The 21,974-nt window shown below is 48.2% G+C and overlaps 1 protein-coding gene across 3 annotated transcripts in view; it reads right to left on the bottom strand.

Moving 5' to 3' along the window:
• The window catches only part of EIF4G1 (eukaryotic translation initiation factor 4 gamma 1), a 1,004,595-nt gene that overhangs the window by 607,659 nt on the left and 374,962 nt on the right, over nucleotides 1–21,974 (bottom strand). The gene's annotated exons all lie outside the window — the stretch shown is intronic.

Genomic DNA, 21,974 nt, shown 5'->3' on the forward strand with positions numbered 1-21,974 from the left:
CTAGCTCCGCCAGAGATTGTCAGCTTCTGAGCGAGGTAGCCGGGTGAGTTTAGGTGTACCGCCTTGTGTGTCATGCAGGCGATTTTCAGATGTATTCTGGCTTCAAAAGGCAGCCAGTTCAGGGATTTCAAGTCAGGGGTAATATGGGAGTGCTTTTTTGACCCAGTGATGAGTCTCGCTGCAGCGTTTAGAGAAGCTCTTAGGGGTGCGGTTGTAGTGAGGGGGAGTCCGCAGAGGGCGATGCTGCCGTATTCTATTCGAGGGATGACTAGTACTTGCACTGCGGTTTGGAAGTCTTTAGCTGGGAGGAAGGGTTTAAGTTTCCTCAGAGTATTGATTTGGAAGTTCGCTCCCTTTGTTGCCTTGCTGATATGTTGCTGCATGTTGAGATTGGTGTTGAGTGTTATGCCTAAAGATTTTGCTGAGTCCACGATGGTGGGTTGGACATTGAGTGCGGTTAGGTGTTTAAGCCAAATTTGAGTGGTGGAGATCATCGCTGGAGGTGAGATCAGAAGGAACTCTGTTTTCAGGGCATTGAGTTTGAGAAGATTATCGGCAAGCCAGGATTGGGTGCCTCTGATCGTCTAGTTCAGGAGCAAGATGTCTTTGGGGGACTGTAATTTGAGATAAAGTTGGGTGTCATCGGTGTACATGTGAAAGTGTACATTGGATGCTTGTAGCAAGGTGGTCAGAGGCTCCATAACTAGGTTGAACAGAGTTGGGGATAGAGAGGATCCTTGGGGGACGCCTAGCGTTACAGGTATTGGCGAGGACATCAGGTTGTTGCTCTTGAATTTCTGCGACCTGTTGTGAAGAAAGGAAGTAAACCACTTGAGAACAGTTCCAGATAAACCCATTCTTGTGTTTAGTAGTTCTAGTAGATTCTCATGTTTAACGGTGTTGAATGCTGAAGAGAGATCAAGAAGGATGAGGAGGCAGGTGTCGTTTTGGTCTAGCATTTGAAGTGAGTCGTCAATTATGTTAGTCATAGCAGTTTCTGTACTGTGTCCTGCTCAGAAGCCTGACTGGTGAGGGTTGAGGAGATCAAATTGTTCAATGTGTTTAGTCAATTGTAGTTGTGCGCATTTTTCCAGCAGTTTGGCGAGAGTGGGAATATTGGTAATGGGGCGGTAATTGTTGAGATCAGAGGGGTCGGCTGTAGGTTTCTTTAGAAGAGGTGTGACTTGTCCAACTTTGAGGGAGTCAGGTATGCTTCCTTGTTGGAGAGAGCGGTTGATAATTTTAGTCCAGAGGGAGAAGCAAAGGGGTAAAGTCTTTTACTGCGGTAGCAGGAAGGGGGTCCATGAGGTGATTGGATGGTTTCAGGGTGCTGAGCAGTTTGCCAATTTCTTCTTCCGAGTATGTGCCTAAGGCCTTCGGTACCACTTTCGGCGGCAGCGTGAAGTGGATGGGCGCCGACGCCTTTTGAGGTTTACCGGTAGGCTTTGGAGGTGGAGTATCCTTTGGGCAGACAGCCGAAGCCTTCTCCTTAACATGCTGCAGAGAGTCCGCTGCCTGCTTCGAGAAGGAAGCGGACGGCTGCGTTGACTCGACGGAATCCTTCGAGCCACCGCCAGGCGTGGACTCTAGGGCTGTACCACTTTTAGCCTTGTCCGGTCTTAGCGTAGACTCGAGAACCTTCTGAGCTCCAAGTCCTTTGTCGGTGTCGACGGTCTTCGGCGCCAATTTTTTTCGGGTTGACGTCCTTGACCGGTGCTTTCGGTGTGCCAGTCTTTGGCTCGACGCCGTTTAACGGCCTCTTTGGGTCGATAACACCTTAATGCTTAGTCGGTGCCAATAGTTCAGAGGACTTCGAGCCGACCAAAGCAATATGCACTTTCGGTTTCGCCTCTAGGGGTTGCGTAGACACCGAAGATTTCTCTTTCGATTTGGCAACTTGCGGCTCTTTAGAAGTGTCCGAAGCCGGGCCCGAAGGCGGGGCTGTAGAACCCAGTGGAAGATCTTGGGTAAGGCCATGTGGGGATCCCTCGACCTGAGCCTTATGAAGTGTCTTGGCCCCAGTATCAGTTTGTGGGCCTAGCTCCTCTCTTGAGCTATCTTCCATGGCCCCAAAGACCCCATCGTCGTCTCCTACCTCGTCGACGAAGTCTTCAGCATCGAGCATCTCAATATCAGCGTCGGAGCTGGAGTCGATCTCCGATGCGGGATCAGACAGGTTCTCTCGAACCTCCCGCTCTGCTCCCTCATCATCCTCGGCATCGAAGATGTTTACCGGGCCAGGTGCCGTCTGCTGGGCTTCCTTGCGCGCTGCACGTTTAAGTCGAATCGTCTTCTTGGATCGGAAACGGGAACAAGCCATACAGCTGGCTTCATCATTATCCGGCGACAGGCACTTTTGCACACCAGGTGGACGTCGATGTGAGGATATTTCGAGTTGCACACGGGACATCTTTTGAACGGGCTCCGTTCCATGATGGTTCGTCGATAAGGCCTCTGGCGTCGACTGGGCCTTCAGTGCCGAAAAGCCACGCGGCTCCTCTGGATGTCCGGCTCAAGAACTGAGCTGGAACAGAACTGGGCACCGATCGCAAGACAATACCGACGATAAACTAAAGGCCTTTTGGCCAAAAGAAAGTTTTATATCGATTCCGAACTTTAGTGAACCAATATGCATCCGAACCCAATGGCGGAAAAAAACAATCTGGGGATGGAGTCTATGCCCATGCGCACTGTACACCAGGGGAGAAGCCACCTATCTCGTGATACTTCAAAGACTCTTCCAGGACAACAATGTGCGATCATCCGGACCCAACACTAGGCGGCGATCTATGCAGAGATGAATTCAGCAGCCCACATGCCTCGAACTGGCATATTACACAATTTCTACTGGGCAAATTATCAGTTACCTTGTGTGAGCTCATTAGGGGTGGTGAATAGCAGGACAGTGAACTAGTACTTCGGTGAAGTTCGGACAATGGACAAGTCCATTCACCATGAGCACACAAAATTATAATATTAATCCTCAGGCATTTTGGGCTGCTGGATCGAAGCTTGGTTGGAATTGAAGGCATACTTCATAAAATAAATTGAGGCGGTGGATGAAGCTGGCGAGATGGGTGCAGCGCTACAATGGTGGGGAAGGTTAATGTTGGTGGAATTTTTTTTTCTCCAGATTTGGTTGCGATAAACCAAAAAGTAAGGAACAGGGGCAGTGTTACAGGTGTAACAGTTTTGATCATTTGGCTTAGTCAAAATTGCTCAACTGCTAAACAAAAATGTAGCAATTGCAGTACTTTGGGTCACTTATATCAATGATGCTGGATGCAAAAACAAACTGGAATGTTGGATGAGGATTGGCGGTTAACTAAAAAGTGATTGTTGGACCCAGACATGCACCCAGAAGTCTACAGTGGGGAGAAAATACATTTATTGGGTTACAAGTGATTCACTTTTCAATTAAAAAAAAGGGGAAATTGTGGAACACTATATGTTGCCAAAACAGGTCCATCAGCTTTAGAACGGTTTCATCAGAAAATGTTACCTATTATAGATCCCAATAGCAAAAAACAGGTGTTGGTGGCGGATGAAAGTAGTACATTGGGGAAAACGCTGTTCAAACAGTTTCCCACTGTTCAGCAAAGTTAGGGAATCTTCTTGGATTTGAGCATTTAATTCGCCTTAGATCAATTAAAAAACTAAAGTGAATGTAGGAATGTACCATTATTAGCGCAGGATGAAGTTGCTAAGGAGTTGGAGAAGTGTGTGCTAATGTTATTAAACCTATCGAGGCCATTGAAATGGCAATATTGTGATTGACAGGTTTCCATTGCCAAAGATTAACGAAATGTTTACCGGTTTAAAGGATGCAAAGTGGCTCTCCTCTATCAACATTTTTTTCAGCTTACAGTCAGATCTTTGTCCCCAGAAACTAAGACACTATTCATAACCCCTTTTGGTGGTTATCAGTTTAGGCACATGCCTTTTTGATTAGCCTCTGCTGCATTTCAGCGCCTCATGTTTACGTTTTTTAATAAGGCCGTTAAAATCTTTCAGGATAAAATTTTGGCGTTTGGTGCCAACAAAGAGGAACAGGAGTCTAGACTTCGTAAAGTCCTGAGGAACAGTCGAAGTAATTTTGCGAGCAGAAGTGTTACTTATTTGGGGCATGTAATTGACGAGTCAAACCAAAATAGTCTTTCTTCTATTGAGAAAGCCCCCATACCCAAGAGTAAGGATAATTAAGGTCTTTTTGGGTATGGCAAAATTGTGTGTGAAATATAGATTACAAATTTTGCTGACAAAACATACAATATACGTCAGTTGCTCAAAAAGGATTCTACATTCGGGTGGTCTCCCAATTGGGAGGGTGATTTCAAGATCATGAAGACTGCAATTGCTAAAGGTACTACTTTAAGCAGTTTTGACCCTACTGCAGATAGTATTACTACGGATGCGAGTAATAAAGGTTTGGGGCAGTACTGTCCCAAGTAAATGACAGGGGTAAAGAACATTATTGCAAACGCTTCTAGGTCTCCTTGTGAGGAGAAATGCTTAATCATTGAAAAGGATGCATTATCTTGTGCATGGGCCTTGGAGCATTTGAAATATTTCATTTTGGGAAAAGCTGGTACCGGACCATAAACCCTTTGTTAAAATTCGAACTACAGAGGGTTCAGCCAATGCCTCGTCTAGGTTAGAGAGGATATCCATGCGAATGCTTAATGCTAAATTTAATGTAGAAAACTCTGGATACTTCTGGTAAGGACAATGTTGTGGCAGATTTCCTTTCGAGAATGGCAGTCATGTTGGTGAAATGTGAGGGTGTGGATTGGTTCCAGGTGGCACAGATTCATGACCAGGGTCATTCTGCGTGTGTGCGTGTGGGGGGGGGGGGGGGGGGGGGGGGGGGGGGTTTGGGTGTTGCTTGGTTAACAGGAATGCTTGACTAGCAAGCATTCCTGGAATGTTTGTGTTTGACTAAGAATTGTATTGGGGTAGTAGAAGGCAGGACACTAGATTAAGGTTGTGTCCTTCCATGCTCCTCAGCTAATAAATCCATTACATGAGTTGCGGATTCTGTGCATCTTTTCTACACACCTTGCAGGAAGAAGAGGTTGCATGGGAATCTACAGCACCACACTCTACGAACAGATGCTTACAGGGTGAATAAAATTTTCTTTTTGCAGCATATGCTGCTGTGGCTACACATGATCTGCATAGACCTTAAATAGTCCTCCAAATAAGCAGCAGTTAGCTTGTGGATGGGGCAGATGCCTGAAGGGTACTTAGGACTGTCTGGCCAACTTGAGCTTGCAGTCTAGCAAGAGAATCCAGTTTAGTAAATGTGTGCCAGGTTTACCAGGAACCTGCTTTGAATAGGTCAATCAGTGGACGGTGTCTCAGGAAGGCCATGTTGGTGGCCTTTATGTAGTGCGCCCTAGGGCAGCAGTGGCTGGCGCAGGTAAGCGTGGGGGAGGGGGGTTATTCATTTGAACTACCCTATCATTACGAACCTGAAAGTAGAGTGGGTGCTTGCAATACTCTACTACACCTGAGCAAAGCTATTGCAAATAGAAATGCAACTTTCCAAGAGAAATACCAGAGGGGGCAAGAATGCAGCAGCTCGAAAGGTTTGGGGGGGGGGGGGGGGGGGGGGGGGGGGGGTCAAGGGGCTCCGTGAGTCTACTAAGGGCTACAATGCGATTCCACTCAGGGTCTACAGATATCCGTGGGAAGATACTTCTTTCAAGACCTTCCATGAAAGCTTTAATGGCTGGTATTCAAAAAAGAGAAGTGGTCTGCATACAAGCAGCTGAGACTGCTAAGTGAAGTCGAATGAGCATGTATGCTCATTCAAACAGTAGCTGCGTCCGTTCCCCCCCCCCATCCCCCCCCCCCCACACACACACACACACACACCCCGGCGCCTTTCAGACCATCGCGGGTGATTAGTGTGCTCTACAAATAACTGATTGATTATGCTAACCCAGAATATTGTAGATGGGAATAGAAAATTTCATAGACTACAGGTTTTAGAGTCCAGGTGTTTTGAGATACAGCAATTAATTTTTCCATTTGGCCACATAACAGGTGCGAGTAGTTGGCCTGCTTACTTTTTTTTTCCATTTTCAAAAACCTTTATTGCTCATTTCTGCAATCATACACAGCCCGTGGCCTACAACCCGGAAGCCGGCAGCTGTGGGATCTTAGGTCAATAGTTGATATGTTCATAAGTTACACAGCCTTGTAGCAGACAACCCTGGTGTCCGGCGGCGCAGTGTATGTGCAATTTAGACAACTGTCAGTATATGTTCTGATTGTAGGATAACCTATTATTCCCCACCAATGAGAGAGACAGTACCTTTAGTCCCCAGCACTATCTGGCTCTACTCCTTGCTTCGATAGTCACATCAAACGTTAAAACCTAACCAAGAAACAAACCCTAACCACCACCCCCCTTTCCCACACACACATAGCCCACCCCCTGTTCCACACGGAGCTGTAGATGTAGCACGCCATTAATCCCTGTCTCCCCTGTGATTTGTGTCAGACCAAGTGACTGTTCCTGGTCTATAAGCTATCTACGCTGTATGGCCCGACTCATCTTACTTTAGGAGACCCCCCTGAGGTTCCACAGCGTGTCACTACTAGATCGCCCCCACTCCCCTTCAGTACCACTCTCCCCTCCCTCGGCGCTACGTTGTCCCAAATCCCCCCTATTGTGTTAATTTGCTATACAACACTGCTATCCTTCCTCTATGGGAATTATTGCGTCTGACAATACGCTCTCATTATCCACCTCCTCTCCCGCAGCGCTCTTTAGGTCTTTAGCTCTCAGATGCGTTTGATATAAGCCCCAAAAGTTCTTCGGTCGGCTTGTAGGGGGCATCAGCTCGCTGTAATGTTCGGATTGTGTGCAGCAGTATAGCATATCATGCGCCCACCTCTTGGCTGTCGGAAGTGGGCCCCTCATCCAGCAAAGAGCCACCACTCGCCTAGCCAATAGCATTCCCATATCGGCGAGACGTCCAACTGCGACCGGCAGACCTCTGGAGTGACCAAGTAGCACTAACGCCGGATCCAGAATCAGCTCAAGTTCCAGTATCTTATTCATCGCTGTAAAAATGCTATCTCAATATTTCTGTACCCCCGGGCACCACCATGCCAGATGCATGAAGTCCGCTATCGGTTCGTGGCACCGTTCGCATTCTGCCGACTGCCTGAGACCATATCTGTGAAGTCTCTCCGGGGTGTAATACACTCTTTGGAGAAACTTGAAGTGTACTAGCCAGTGTCTCCCATTTAACAATATTTTTTTTGTATTCACACAGCAGTACTGCCACATTACATCACCAATCGTGACCTGTAGGTCTCTCTGCCAGGCCACTCTAGCTTTCATAAGCTGTTGCTCTACGAGTCCTAGCAGTCTTGTACAAGTTTGTGATTAACTTATGGGGCGTTTCCGTTTTGATAACATGCGTGAATTCCGGGACTTCAGCGGCTCCGCCAGGTCTGGGCCTAGAAGGTCTAGCAGCGCCCCGCGCACCCTGTGGTATTGGAAACGGAGCAGCACTGGGGGTTCACAACGCTCTGTCACGACCTGATCCCATGTTTTCACTCGTCAATCTGAGAATAAATCTCCCGCTCTGATTCCCACTTTGCGCAATGCTTGTACCACACCCCTTTCTTCAACTGGTGCTAGCCATAAAGCCCACTCTAAGGGCATGCTAGGGGAATATAGTATTACGCAATTCTGAGCCTGTAGGAGGGAGTGCCAGGCATGATTCGTGGCAGTTATAGAATCCAATATGCCCGTTCTGCGGTCCACTGGTCTGAATACCGTGGCCAGAAGAGGGTCTGCAAAGATTCGTTCCAAGCGTACATGGGGGATATGCTTGTCTCCATGTATCCACGTGTGTAGGTGGGCTGCCTGCGCGACCCTGTAGTACAGCTCCAAATCCGGAGCTCCCAGTCCGCCCATCTCATACGGCAGAGTAAGAAGAGACCACTTCGCTCTGGGTTGTTTTCCACCCCACGCTAGTTTGATCATGAGCTGTGTCATAGTCTTGAAAAAAACTTTTGATAGCACCATCGGTATGGCACTGAACAGGAATAGGAATCTGGGCAGTACCACCATTTTCATGATGGCTATGCGTCCCATTAGGGATAGCGGCAGCCTACACCATGTCTCCACATCATCTTCCAGCCTGCTGTACGCCACTCCATAGTTTTCTCTTAGCAGAATTTCCGAGTGTGTGCAGCTGGACCCCTGGATATCGAACAGACTTCAGAGAACATTGGTTGCGGGTATTCCATGGCAAACTGGCTGGTCGCTGGGGTTAGGGGAAAGACTACTGACTTAGTCCACTTACCCTCAAGCCGGAAAGAGCCCCAAATCTCACTACTTCCCTAAGCATTGATGACAGGTTGTTCTCTGGATCTCAAACATACAGCAGTGTGTAATCTGCGTACGGCGACACTACAATCGTATACAATCGGCACCTTCGTTAACATGATACTCCCGCAACGCAGAGGCAAGTGGCTCTGCCACTGGTGCGTAAAGCAGCGGCGATAACGGGCAGCACTGTCTAGTTCCTCTGTTGACCGGGAAGGGATCAGTCACCAGGTCACCTAGGCAAAGCCTTGCCGTCGGCTTATGGTAGAAGGCGGCGAGCATTTGGATAAACTGCTCGCCCAGCCCCAATCGCTGCTATACTCGAGTCACGAACTGCCACTCAACGGAATCAAAAGTCTTCTCCATATCAAGGAAGACTGCTATGGCTCTCGCGTCCTGTTTAACCCCTTCGATGCTTGTAACGGAATGCAAATGCTACTTACCAGTATGCATCTGTTCTTGGCATGTAGGGCTGCTGACATTCATATCTGCGCTAGGCCGCCACCTAGTGTTGGGTCCAGATGATTGCACCTTGTTGTCCTGGAAGAGTCTTCGAAGTATCACGAGATAGGTGACTCCTCCCCTGGACTACAGTGCGCATGGGCATCGCCTCCATCCCCAGATTGTTTTTAGCCATTGGCAGAGATGGAGTGAAGAAAGTGAGTGATGACCATGCTATGAGCATATGTGTAAATGAATAAATACTGCAGCTGCTACAGGCGCCGGGGAGGAGGGTGGGCGATATGAATGTCAGCAGCCCTACATGCCAAGAACAGATGCATACTGGTAAGTAGCATTTGCAGTTCGAGGCATGTGGGCTGCTGAATTCATATCTGTGCATAGAATACATAGCAGTCCCTCCATTAGCGGCGGCCGCCCGTGCCAGCTGCAGCAGTTTGAAAAAGCGTTTTTAGAACAGCCTGACCAACAGCTGCCTGCTGTTTGGAATGCACGTCTACACAGTAGTGCTTAGTGAAAGTATGTGTGGTAGACCATGTGGCTGCTCTACAGATGTCTTCTAAGGGAATGTTACCTAGGAAGGCCATAGAGGCCCCCAACTTCCTAGTGGAGTGGGCCCTTGGTGGGATAGTGAGAGTGCGCTTAGCTTTAGCATAACAGATCTGAATGCACTTTACTATCCATCTAGCAATCCCCGCTTTGGAGATTGCATTTCCCTTGTGTTGTGTGGCAAAAGCAACAAAGAGTTGTTTGGTTTTGCGGAAATCTTTTGTTCTGTCCACATAGTACATCAAGGCCCTTTTCACATCAAGAGTGTGGAGCATACGCTCCGCCAGCGTCTCTGGGTTTTGGAAAAACACCGGCAATTCAATTGTTTGGTTCATGTGGAACTGTGAGACCACTTTGGGTAAGAATTTAGGGTTAGTGCGGAGCACCACCCTGTTAGCATGTACTTGGAAGAAAGGTTCTTGAATGGTGAGCGCCTGCAGCTCGCTTACCCTCCGTAGCGATGTAATTGCTACTAAGAACGCAACCTTCCAAGTCAAGAACTGGAGTTCACAAGAGTGCAGTGGCTCAAAGGGAGGACCCATCAGCCTTGTAAGAACCACATTGAGGTTCCATTCTGGAGCTGGTGGAGTCCTTGGTGGAATGACCCTTTTGAGTCCTTCCAGAAAAGCCTTGATAGCAGGGACCTTAAAGAGTGACAGGTGCTGCCTATTCTGGAGGTATGCTGCCATAGCAGACAGGTGAATGCGGATGGAAGAGTACGCTAGATTACATCGATACAGGTGAAAGAGGTAACATATGATGTTCTGAATGGAAGCATCTAGCGGGTCAATGCTGTGGTCCACACAGTAGATGACAAACCTCTTCCATTTAGCCGCATAACAAGCTCTAGTAGTGGGCTTCCTTGCCTCCCGAATGATGTCCATGCAATCGGGAGGAAGATTGAGGTAGCCAAACTCTAGGACTTCAGGAGCCAGATCGCCAGGTTGAGCTGTTGCGGATCTGGGTGCTGAATGTCGCCATGGCTCTGCGTCAGAAGGCTGGGAGTGAGATGAAGCCTTTGATGCGGTACCACGGAGAGTTCCAGAAACGTGGTGTACCATGGTTGGCGAGCCCACGTTGGAGCAACCAGGATGAGCGTCATCGAGTGTTGCCTGAGCTTGCGTGCCACCAGCGGTATCAGAGGTGCTGGGGGAAAAGCGTACGCAAATCTGCCTGACCAGTTCATCCACATCGCATTGCCCTGTGATTGGGGGTGTGGGAACCTGGCGGCGAAGCTTCGGCATTTTGCGTTCTCCTTTGTGGCGAACAGGTCTATCTCTGGATGACCCCACTTTTGGAAGTACGGTTGGAGTACTGATGGATGTATCTCCCACTCGTGCATCTGATGGCTGTGTCTGCTGAGCAGATCCGCCATTTGATTGTCCTTGCCCGGGAGATGCTCTGCCATGAGGAAGATGTTCCTCTGAATGGCCCACTTCCACATGCTCTGAGCCAGATGAGACAGCTGTGGAGAGTGTGTACCTCCCTGCTTCTGGATGTAGTACATTGCCGTCATGTTGTCCGTCCGGATCAACACGACCTTGTTGCACAGATGTACTTTGAACGCCTTTAAGGCCATGAAGATTGCCATCAGTTCCAACACATTGATGTGCATCTTCCTTTGCTGAAGTGTCCATAGTCCCTGCACAGTGTAGTGAAGTACATGCGCTCCCCATCCCTGGAGAGAGGCGTCCGTCGTCGGGATGATCTGTGGGACAGGCTCTTGGAATGGTCGGCCCTTGCAAAGGTTTTGTGGATTCCACCAATGCAGAGAGTTGTACGCCCGACCGCTCACCAACACTAGGTCTGTCAGTTGCCCATGAGCCTGAGTCCACTGACGTGCAAGGCACTCCTGAAGCGGACGCATATGTAGTCTCGCGTGCGGGACAATGGAGATGCAGGAGGCCATCATGCCTATCAACTGCATGAACACCCTCGCTGGAAGCGAGTGTTGGGGTCTGAATTGTAGGATCAGCGCCTGGATACTGGCGATTCTCACTGAATTCGGCTGCGCAGTGGCTGCCAGAGTGTCGATTGTTGCGCCCAGATACTGTCGCACGTGGGCGGGCTGGAGATGGGACTTTGGGTAGTTCAGAGAGAATCCCAGATCGTGCAGGAGGTGAATGGTGCGTGACACGTGGTCTACGCACTGCTGTTCCGTTTTTGCCTGAATAAGCCAGTCGTCTAGGTATGGAAAGACATGGACGTGCTGGCGACGGAGATGCGCCGCCACAGTCGCCAGGCATTTCGTAAATACTCTCGGTGCCGTGGTGACCCCGAACGGCAGGACTCTGAACTGGTAATGCTGGTCTAAGATCTTGAATCTGAGATACTTTCTGTGGGAAGGATGCAGGGGAATATGAAAATAGGCATCCTTCAGATCCAGCGTTGCTAGGAAGTCCCCCTGTTGAAGCAGGGGAAGCACCTGCTGCAATGTGAGCATATGGAAGTGCTCCGAGTTGATGTACCAGTTCAGGGGCCTGAGGTCCAGGATCGGTCTGAGTGATCCGTCCTTTTTGGGGATCAGAAAATACAGGGAGTAAACCCCGGTTCCCCGTTCTTGCAATGGAACGAGCTCTATTGCCCCTTTTTGCAGCATGACCAGAACTTCTTGCTGCAACAAGGTCAAGTGCTCGTCGGACATAGCACGGCTTCTTGGCGGTATGTCCGGTGGAATGGACGTAAGTTCTAGACAGTACCCGTACTGGATAAGAGACCTCACCCACCTGTCCGTGGTGATGGACCTCCACGCCGGCAGGAACTGCTGGAGTCTCCCCCCGACAGGTGTCGTGTGATCGGGGGGAAGTGACAAGACGTCACTGCTTGTTGGTGGTGGTGGACCTGGAAGCATTGTTTCCACGTCCCCTGCCTTTGATATTGTTGCCTCTGTAGCCACCCCTGCCCTTGTTGTTGTTATACGAGGACTGGGTGTTACCCTTGTAGTATTGTGTGGATTGGGATGCCTGTCCCCTCGAGGTGCCTCTTGAATTGGAGCGGCGAAAGGAACCACCCCGAAACTGCTGACTTTGTAAAGCCCCCATAGATTTGGCAGTTTCAGTATCTTTTTTCATCTTTTCTAGGGAGGCATCCACCTCAGGGCCGAACAGATGGTCAGGATTCACAGTTTGACCCAATATTGTGGTTTGTATGTCGGGTTTGAACCCCGAGATTCGAAGCCAGGCATGACGTCTAAGTAACACACTTGTATTGATAGCCCTGGAGGCAGTGTCTGCCACATCTAGGGCACATTTGATGGATGCATTTGTAATGAGTTTACCCTCCTGAATGAGCATCTCCCCCGCCTCCTTATATTGGTCAGGCAAGTAGTGTAGGATGGCCTCTAATGTGTCATAATGTGCCCTATCATAACGTGCAAGCAGGGCTTGAGTGTTAGAGATCCTCCAGATGTTCGCTGCCTGTGCAGCAATGCGTTTGCCTGATGCCTCAAAGATCTTGGACTCTTTGTCCGGGGGAGGAGCGTCACCAGTAGTCTGCGAATTCGCCCTCTTTCGAGCGTTGGAAACCACCAGGGAGTCCAATGGCAAGTGTCCCTTAATATACGTGGGATCCGTGGGCGCCGCTTTATATTTCCTGTCGATGCGAGGATTGACCACCCACGCCCGGGTGGGCTCCTTGAATACCTCCTGTGCATGCTTCAGCACCCCTTTCAGCATCGGTAGTGTCTTGACTTGTTTTTCGGCTACCGAGAAGGTGTCGACCAAGAAGTCTGCATCCACGGGGTCTGAGTGCAGTTCGACGTCATGGTTCGCTGCAGCTCTCTCTATTAATGCATTGAATGCCGCCGAGTCCTCTGTCGGGGACGTCTTTGCGGCGAAAAGTTGAGTGTCCTGCCCCGACTGCGGGTCGTCTGTGTCGCCTCCTGCTGTCCAGGGCACCTGCTCCTCCTCCGGATCCGAGTACGCAGGATAGTCGTACTCGGCCTCTTCCTCGTCCACATCAGGCACGGGGGAATGGGCCGGCGAGTGTTCCAGGGCTTGTGGAGACAGAGGTTCCATCAGAGCCGAAGAGTCCGCAGAGTACCTTTTGTTCTTGAGTGGAATCCTAAAAGGTTCCAAAGCCGGCTCCGACGTAATCTTTCGTTTGAGGAGCGACAATTTTCCGGTGTTGGCGTCGATGATCACCTCACGACGTTCCTCCACCGCAAGCGGCTGGAGCCGAAGCTTCGACACCACCAAGGCAGCCTTCGGCGTCAATACTTCCTGAGAGTGTCCGCTCTGCTTAGGCGCGAAGGCCTTCGGCGCAGACTTGGGAGGAAGGGTAAAACGAATGGGCATTTGTTCCTTGGCAGGCTTCGGCGTGGGCCTAGGCACTACAGTGTCCTGGCTGGGAACCACAGTGGACTGTTGGATCCTCTTTAAGGATTCTCCCACCTTCTTTGTAAGGGATGCCGAGGGCTGAACTGTCTCGAGCGACTCTTCGTCTCCGAGAGCCCGGTCGGCGGTAGGCCTCTTCTTCGGTGCCGCCGTCCCATGGCCTGGCGCACCGTCGGCGTGACGCTTCTTCGAAGCCGTCTTCGGGTCCGCGACCCCTTTCGGCGCCGACGCAGCCGCGTCGGATGCCTTCACCTTCGGCGCCGACCCAGAGGGCTTCGGGTCGGCCATTTTGGCGCGGCTTTTCTGGTCGGCCATTTTGGCGTGGCTCTTCAAGTCGGCCATTTTGGGTTTCGTGGAAGTTGACGCCTCCAGAACCTTCTTCACCAACGCCGGTTTCGGTTTCGCATCCGAGGGTGCGAGACCAGTTGGCTTCACTTTCGGTTTCTTCTTAGAAATGTCCGTGACCGGGCCCGGAGGCGGGGACGTAGGACTCAAAGTTAGATCTTGGGTAAGGCCCGAAGGCGATCCCTCGACCTGGGCCGTATGATGGGGAGTAACCCCAGAGTCTGGTTGGGGATGCTCTTCCTCCGAGCTATCACCCATCGTGGCACAAGCCAGATCGTCGTCCCCTACCTCGTCGGAGGCTTCGTCGCAGGCCTCCTCATCCGCGTCGTAGGTCTCTTCCTCGGACGCGGGGCCAGGGTCCGACCCTTGTACGTCGTCTTCTCCCTCGACCGATTCCTGGAAGATGTCATCGGGTGGGGGTGCCGAAGCCGACAATTGAGCCTGGAGCCGATTAGCCCGGCGAATCTTTAAAGTCTTCTTACTTCTAAATTTCGAACACGCCATGCAGGTGTCTTCACGGTGATCCGGTGACAAGCATGTATTGCACACGGGGTGCACGTCGAGGTGCGAATATTTAGAATGACACAGCGGACACTTCTTGAATGGAGTCCGCTCCATAGCAAAGGGTGTAGTGTAGGCCCGTCCGCGTCGAAAGCACGTGGAAGGGCAGCAAGAGATAGGAGCTGAGTCAGTAAGAAACCCGAACGCAACTATACCGACGCCCAGCCTAAAGACCTTTTGGTCTCAAGTAAAACGTAGAACAACTATCGGTTCCGACAGAGGGAACCGAAACACATCCGAACCCAATGGCGGAAAAAAACAATCTGGGGATGGAGGCGATGCCCATGCGCACTGTAGTCCAGGGGAGGAGTCACCTATCTCGTGATACTTCGAAGACTCTTCCAGGACAACAAGGTGCAATCATCCGGACCCAACACTAGGTGGCGGACTATGCACAGATATGAATTCAGCAGCCCACATGCCTCGAACCCATTCCGTCATCCGACACGGTTGGTCTGTGCTGATGACGGAATGGTTCCGTCACAACCACACCAATTTAAATCGGGGCCAGCACAGGAGGAGAATTCCTTTAGCAGCGATGAGGTTAACATGTTGCATAGTGCCCAGTACCGTTCGGATATTATAGGTAAGGTAGTCCGCTATATCGTCAGAGGTCCACACATTTAGAGGAGTACAGATCCGAATAGTAACTCTTAAACCAGTTTGCTATCTCTACCTCAGTGACAATGCTGCAGTCGGTTGTCTTTAGCTCCGAGATCTTTGTCTTCCCTCTTGCGCCCTTCAGCACTCTAGCAAGTAGCGAGCTAGAATGTTCCCCTCTCCGTAAGTCCGAGCCGTCGCATATTTCCCCATATGCTGAACTTCCCGGTCTGCCTCTTCGTTATATTCAGCAATCAGTAATCAGTAATTTTATTTCCTCTGTAACTGCCGTGTCAGGACTGCTCTGCTGCTGCCTCTCAAGGGACGCCAACTGCTTCTCCAGTAGCGATAGACTTTGTCGAGTGGATTTGAGAACACTCGAGTGTTTGGACATAGCTATGCCCCTTATGTAAACCTTAAAGGCCTCCCCTTAAAGGCCTCCCATACTGATTGGAAACTATCTACTGAACCTATGTTTGCCTCAAAGACGACATCAATCTCTACCGCTAGCTCCCCCCGGAATTGCTCGTCTAACAGCGAGAATGGAGGAAAACGCCATGTAAATGGTGGGATCATCTTCGAAGGCGACTCCATCACCAGCAGGAGAGGCGAGTGATCAGAGAGTACGCGACAGGATTGTACACGCCCTGATCACCATTATGGAGGAAGAAGCCAGCCAATAGTCTACTCTGGTGTGAATATCGTGGTAGGCAGAATAGTGTGTGTAACCTCCCTGCGCTGTGTGTCTGTGCCTCCATACATCCTATAGATCTAGATTGATAAGCTCCGTTTGCCGCAGCGCCTGAGGGTCTATGCGGTGGGCCTGCTGATCTGTCCAGCGCCGGGTTTAACACCAAGTTAAAGTGGGAAGCAAAGGTAACTGAATTATGGAACATCTGGTGCCAAATCAAGCGGTTTATGGTCTGAATGTCTGCTCTGGCCTTGGTTTCTGTGAGAAAGTGTCTTGAGAGCTTCTGTGGGTACTGATTGGCATTTCGAGCAGAGTGCCAGGGCAGTCTGGCCCAGGTAGAGGTCACAAGGATGAGTTTGAGATGTATGTCACATATTGCGGGCCACTAGTGGAAGGAGCAAGAAACATAGCGTAGGCAAATTTCCTTGCTAGGTTTATCCATAATGCACTGCCCGTGAATGGCAGGTATCTGTATACGAAGGTTTGGCGTTTTTGGGAGTGGCGAGCAGATCAGAGGAATCCTCAGCAACAGAACAAACTGGTGAGCTACAGGATTGTGTTCCCATTTGTGGACTTGTTGGTGGGACCTGCTGAGCAGGTCCGCTAGGTCACTGTCCAACCCTTGTAGATACTGCCATCAGGTGGATGCAAGGGAAGAGGGCCTGAAGCAGAGTTCACTTCATTTATTTCTGTCGTGTGATTGAGGTGCTCTACCCATCAGACTTGTGATGAGTCTGGTAATAATCACCTCTGGTATATGTAGTGGTGGTGGTCTAGGTCCCCATGCCTCTAGCTTAGTTTCATTGATAGACGTCACTCCTTTATCCTAGGGGAGTGAAACTGTGGTAGGCTTGTTTTTGTTGCCTCTGATAGAAGCCTGGATCAGGGAAGGTAGCCCTGGCAGCGCCCCGATATAGAAGACATAAGGGGAGGGGGGTAGCGGTCCTTTTTTCCAACATCGCCAACATCTCGTCAACCTGTGGCCCCAACAGGTGTTCTCCATCGAAGGGCAGGTAGAGCAGATGTTTCCGTACTTCAGGTATAAACCTGAAATGCTCAGCCGTGCAGGGTGGTGGTTAAGAATACTATAGTTGACCATGCAGGCTGTAATCTTCCCATGGATCCTTCCCTTCACCCGGATCCCCAGAAGGGACACAGGTCATCCGGGTGGTAGGAGTATAAGGCATGGGCGATGTGTAAGAAAGTGGAGGAGAAGGTTTGGGAGGTAAGGGGGGGTAGTGAGCGAAGGGGCTAGAAGGGGCAAAGTGAATAGGCTTGTTCCACTTGTCCATGCGTTTCTTTGGGTCCGGTCAGTGCCAAATTGAAAGCCTCAGGTCAGCTTTCTTTTATGATGGAATGTGTGGCCCAGCTTAGGTGGGAGCTTTGTTGTGATTTTGTCTGAGCGTGTTTGCAGTCTCTTGTCTGACGTTAGACACCTGTAAGCGATCATGGATTGTCTGTCCTGAAACCTCTAGACTTTTAGATACCAGTTCCCAGCACAGATAACTTGTTTGCAGTAGCAGGTGTGACGCTCGTGGCCACTTTCAGAACCTATGGTGCTCTCTTGAGGCTGCTTAGAGTCATCGGCACCAATGTGGCCAAGATCTTCTTCTTGGTTGATGTCAGAGGATGGTGAGAGCCTGTGGACGAGGGTGCTATTTAGGTTTCTCTCAAGGCTGAAGAGTGGTAAAGCCATGTGGTGCCCTGGAATGTTGGCTCAGTTTGGAGGGTGGCTCATGGATGGTCCCTTCACAGGCTTAGGGTGCGCTTCTGGCATAATCCAGTCCTATGGTGTGGTCTGTGTGCATGATCCCGTAAAGTCATCAATGACTTTCTTTTCTGGCTCTGATGCAGAGGAGGAATATTTCTGGCGGCAGCTGATGGGGTGGGAAGCTAGAGGTTCTAGCCTCCTCCGTTATTGGGGTTTGCTCCCAGATGATGTCTGGAGCCTCCACCGGGATCACCTGCTGATCTTGTGATGTGCCCACTGACTGTGGTAGCAGTGAGTCTTCTTGCTTTTTATCATGAAGGAGGGAAGAGGAATTCACGTCCATTCAGTTCCCCTGAATAGGTACCGTAATTATCAAAAAGTTGAGAATGGACACTTGTATCTACAATAACCAATGGTTATTCTTGACAACCCTCATAGACGCTGTGATTTTGATGTTGCGGTGTATCTTTTATCCGCCCCTTCTTTAACGTCATGGCATAGTCATTGGGTTGTCAAGTAACGTGCTATATGCCTGCCTCATCCGAGGCAACCTCTGGTGAGTGTAGAAGTGTCCAGAAATTGTGGGGACAGATCCAGAGGGATAATATACAGAACCAAAGAAATTAGGTTCATAAAAAACAATGTGACACCAAAAGCCAAATAAATTATAAAGAGGTGCACAGTGTAAATTTAAAAAAATAGTGGTATATTCGGTAATCGAGTTACTTGATTACCATATAGCTCTATTGATAGGTCGACATGTTTCAGCTCTATTGGGCCCCGGAGGGTCTGTAGAGCTTTCGCCAGGACAGGACAAAAAATGTTAACACTCACACCATTAGTGCAGTGTTCATTGGAATGTATGAAATTATCATACTGAGATTCCTGTGTTGTGGAAACAAAAATTGTGAAACATTTGGTTTCTAAATGTCACAATAATGAGGGCATATAGCATACATACAAATAATTTCTGTAGTTAACCAAGAAATAACTAATTGTATAGTTTACAAATGGTTATTTCTATGTGAAGTGCACCGTAATTGTGGCACTAATATGAAACTAAAGCTTAAAGTAGGAGAACAAGCGGTAGGTCGGTTCACTGTGTAGCATGAGCAATTGAGCACGTTAGTGGTCGCTCAGGTCTCTCAGAAAGCGGCATTTATCATTAGCATGTGTGGAGATAGAGTGGGTTGTGGAAGCGCAAGAGAGAATATCATACAGTCATCGCGCATAGGTTAATCTGCATTGAGTTATCGAGTATGAAAATAAAACATTACTACTGTTTATGTTAAAAACGGAGATTTTCACAAATTAAGATTAAAAAGCAAATATACAGGCTAGTAGCTCAGTACAGTTACGGCAATATGTTGTTTATAATACCTTCGTTATAGGTAAACCTCTCCGCGTCAGGTGGCGAAGAGTCGCAGTTAACGTGGCGTTTGTTGGGAAAGTAAAACAGACATAAGCGCTAATGGGTAAAGCAATGTTTGTACTATTTTACCCCAAGTGAAATATAACTAGGAAAGAAAACAAAACAAACACTGGTAGGACGCCATTCTTACCTGCGTGTTGACGCGCAACTTCTGCTAGTGCTGACTCTGCCCCTGGGATGTGGGAGGGTCCTTCCTCTGCCCCTTAAGAGTAAAGATAGACAAGGGGTTCGCGCTAAAAAGCAAATATACTTTAAAGATGGTGATATTAAAGGTGCCAACAGCGAAGTGTTGCGACAGTATATTAGAAGATATTGGTCGCGTATTTACGTTCAGTCAGTTGTAATGTAGTAAATGTTCATAATGTTAATACATGTCAAAACAATTCCAAAATTAAAGAAATAAATAACTCACCAAACTGTATCTCAAGTGGAATTTCACCCCTCTACAGACTTAATCAGAGGGGTAGGGGAGACAGGGGACTGAAACCAATAAGCGTGGACTTCATGACAGATTGGTATCAAATGAATGGAAAAATTATATATCAACAGAACAGTTGATATATAATTTTTCCATTCATTTGATACCAATCTGTCATGAAGTCCACACTTATTGGTTTCAGTCCCCTGTCTCCCCTACCCCTCTGATTAAGTCTGTAGAGGGGTGAAATTCCACTTGAGATACAGTTTGGTGAGTTATTTATTTCTTTAATTTTGGAATTGTTTTGACAGGTATTAACATTTATGAACATTTACTACATTACTACTGACTTTGAACGTAAATACGCGACCAATATCTTCTTATATACTGTCGCAACACTGTGCGCTGTTGGCACCTTTAATATCACCATCTTCAAAGTATATTTGCTTTTTAGCGCGAACCCCTTGTCTATCTATACTCTTCTTAAGGGGCAGAGGAAGGACCCTCCCACATCCAAGGGCAGAGTCAGCACTAGCAGAAGTTGCGCGTCAACACGCGGGCAAGAATGGCGTCCTACCCGTGTTTGTTTTGTTTTCTTTCCTAGTTATATTTCACTTGGGGTAAAATAGTACAAACATAGCTTAACCCATTAGCACTTATGTCTGTTTTACTTTCCCAGCAAACGCCACGTTAACTGCGACTCTTTGCCACCTGACGCGGAGAGGTTTACCTATAACGAAGGTATTATAAACAACATTGCCGTAACTGTACTGAGCTACTAGCCTGTATATTTGCCTGTTGATAATCTTAATTTGTGAAAATCAGTTTTTAACATAAACAGTAGTAATGTTTTATTTTCATACTCGATAACTCAATGCAGATTAACCTATGCGCGATGACTAGGATATTCTCTCTTGCGCTTCCACAACCCACTCTATCTCCACACATGCTAATGATAAATGCCGCTTTCTGAGAGACCTGAGCGACCACTAACGTGCTCCATTGCTCATGCTACACAGTGAACCGACCTACCGCTTGTTCTCCTACTTTAAGCTTTCGTTTTTATATTAGTGCCACAATTACGGTGCACTTCACATAGAAATAACCATTTGTAAACTATACAATTAGTTATTTCTTGGTTAACTACAGAAATTATTTGTATGCTATATGCCCTCATTGTGACATTTAGAAACCAAATGTTTCACAATTTGTTTCCACAACACAGGAATCTCAGTATGATAATTTCATACATTCCAATGAACACTGCACTAATGGTGTGAGTGTTAATATTTTCTGTCCTGTCCTGACGAAAGCTCTACAGACCCTCCTGGGCCCAATAGAACTGAAACATGTCGACCTATCAATAGAGCTATATGGTAATCAAGTAACTTGATTACCGAATATACCACTATTTTTTTAAATTTACACTGTGCACCTCTTTATAATAACAAATTTTTGCTTTTGGTGTCACATTGTTTTTTATGAACCTAATTTCTTTGGTTCTGTATATTATCCCTCTGGATCTGTCCCCACAATTTCTGGACACTTCTACACTCGGAGGTTGCCTCGGGTGAGGCAGGCATATAGCACGTTACTTGACAACCCAATGACTATGCCATGACGTTAGAGAAGGGGCGGATAAAAGATACACCGCAACATCAAAATCACAGAGTCTATGAGGGTTGTCAAGAATAACCATTGGTTATTGTAGATACAAGTGTCCATTCTCAACTTTTTGATAATTACGGTGAGTCTTCTTGCACCTGAACACCAAGACATGCCTTGCATGTGAGGTGTAGTGCTCCAGGGATTAGCAAAAATTCCCAGGCATGGGGAATTTCTTGCAGCATGGAGGGCAATGTTGAAACTGCATCAGTTACCAATAACGCATTTTCTAGCAATAAGTTGTTGAGTTGGTGCTCGAGACCCAGAGCTGGGCCTGGGCACAGCAGTGGAGTTTGGGTTTGAAGCTGGGTCCTAGAAATCTCAGTGACAAGAGCCTTGATGAACTCTCAATCTGCAATCATTAATGATGTCCGTAAGTGTTGAGGCGCCTCGATCCTTGAACTCCGGTAGTGCACGTCCAAATACAACAGCAGAAAAAAAAAAAAAAAAAAAAAAGACTATCAGTGAGTCTGTGCCCATACACATTGCCAGCCTAAAGAAGAGTCACCATATACGTATTGACTCAAAACTTTGAGGAAAGATTTCTTGCAAACGTCTGAGCCAAGTAAGAAGGTTGGACTAAGAAGAGCATGTGTACCTACAGCAACCTGTTATGAACAGAGCATTTACACAGCGCTTACTACTAGGCAAGTGCTTTGCGAGCAGAATATTGTAGAACACAATATCAGAAGTAAATAGGTAAGTTGACAGTAAAGCATGCTTTCTGTTCCTAATAGGAGTAGTATTAAGGTTAGGTTTGTGTGATCTCATGCATTTACTCCAGTGCTTTGAAATACAAATGCTCTCTCTAAGCCCTCAGTGTCTTCAGACTCCCCTCTGATCATCCTTAATA

This window comes from Lissotriton vulgaris, chromosome 11 (genome assembly GCF_964263255.1).
Source record: "Lissotriton vulgaris chromosome 11, aLisVul1.2, whole genome shotgun sequence".
Lineage (NCBI taxonomy): Eukaryota > Metazoa > Chordata > Amphibia > Caudata > Salamandridae > Lissotriton > Lissotriton vulgaris.